The sequence below is a fragment of the Conger conger genome, chromosome 9 (assembly GCF_963514075.1).
Source record: "Conger conger chromosome 9, fConCon1.1, whole genome shotgun sequence".
Classification (NCBI taxonomy): domain Eukaryota; kingdom Metazoa; phylum Chordata; class Actinopteri; order Anguilliformes; family Congridae; genus Conger; species Conger conger.
In genome coordinates this window covers 15,633,761-15,635,568 of record NC_083768.1, presented here as the reverse complement: position 1 = coordinate 15,635,568, position 1,808 = coordinate 15,633,761, and positions in this window count along the sequence as shown.

Below are 1,808 nucleotides of genomic sequence, written 5' to 3'. Positions count from 1 at the left end.
CATCATATTGCAGCTGAAATGGAATGTCAGAGAACATTTTGTTCTATGCGGCAATTGCGCCAAACTCACATAGCAACACCCAGATAAAAACAATCGCAAAATGTTGCATGCACTTCAGCCTATGACTGTGCATTGCCACTGTTTTTTGTTACAAAGGCTTGGTGTGAGGAAAGGTTTTAATGAAAGTCCATTTGTCTTTTGGCATGGAGTACTGTCAGTTCTCCTAAGCCATCTACATTTCCTGCCAACTACTTTATCTGTCTGCCAACAGCAAGAGAATGCAAACATACTATGCTTGAACGTTGATGTTAATCCACATTGACAAAAGGATAGGTTTTCCTTGGGTGGTGTATGTTGTCCACCTACTGATCCAAAAATCTGCCTGGATCACATTGGAGACAGATTTTGGATGAGAAAAGATTTTAGGCAGATTTCAGACTATTGTCTGTACTATCGTTTATATACACTCATTGAATATTTCCCTACAGAGCGATCCTTATCTTCTCACGATTGTTGAAATTAAGAATGCTAGATACTAGATACTCTCCAGTTTGTAGGTAAATGGTGAGCACTAAATACTCTCCAGTTTGGAGGTGAATAGTGAGTACTAGATACTCTTCAGTTTAGAGTTGATTGGTGAGTTCTAAATACCCTCCAATGGTGGACACAAGATAATCTCCAGTTTTTAGGTGAATGGTGAGCTGAGCTGTCTCTTCACCTGCTCATTCAGTTTTGGTCTTATTTTTCTCTCCTCACTACCATCTCTACCCCAGTGCCTCCCTCGCTCCCTGCCCTCATTATACCCTTCCCCTCTTCCTGTTTTTATTCCTCCTGTGACTCATCTTTTCCTTTTGGCTCATTCTGTACCCTCCATCCCTCCATCAGGCCCACAGGCCGCCCCTGCCTGCACTTTTCTCCCTCTACCCCCCTTTTTTTCTCTCATGTTGTCCATATGCCACCCTGCCATACTCCCCTGCCACACCCCTAACCCGTCGTGTGGAGCCTGTATAGTGCAGAGATTATAGCTGACATTTTTAAAAGCCAGATTATGAGAGATCATCAGTAGATACACTTTTTCACACAGATACACACGCAGACAGACTCTGTCTCTGTCTCTGTCTCTCTCTCTCTCACACACACACACATACAAACTCCCTTTCTATTTAAGATACTGTTGCAGAATATCTGTCATGACAGATACTTTGTCAAGGCAAACAGATACACAATTTGATCTGGTACCTGTACTCAAGGTTGCAATACAGGGTGGAAGAGAGATCGAGCATAAAAACAACTGCAGACATAGGAAATGGCATGGCACATTCTATTCTGGTCTCTACACTATAAAGGGGAGAGAATGTAACACTGTCATTGCTGTATTTTCAATTCATCTCTTTTATTCTCTCTTGTCATTCCTAGTTTCCTTGGTTTTACATGAATTTCTTCACAAATTCTACTCCATCACTTTTCTTATGTATCTCCATCTCAATCCCTGCACTTATCACAGTCAAAAATATGATTGGAGAACAGGGTCACCTGACTGTCATTACCACACAGACTAGGAACTAAAGAGAGAGAGAGAGAGAGAGAGAGGATATTGCTCACATGCTGTACGCCATTTTGTATACTGAGAGGCAAAAAAAACTTTATTTGCTGTACATGTTTATGGACAAAAACACATTATAGGCTCAGGCACATGCATGCCAACGCCATAGTCAGAGAATAAAAAACCGATGTAAACAGATGTTTATATCAGAGGTTCGGTGCTGTGATTTTGAATCAAAAATGACATTTCATCTCATTCTATTTTG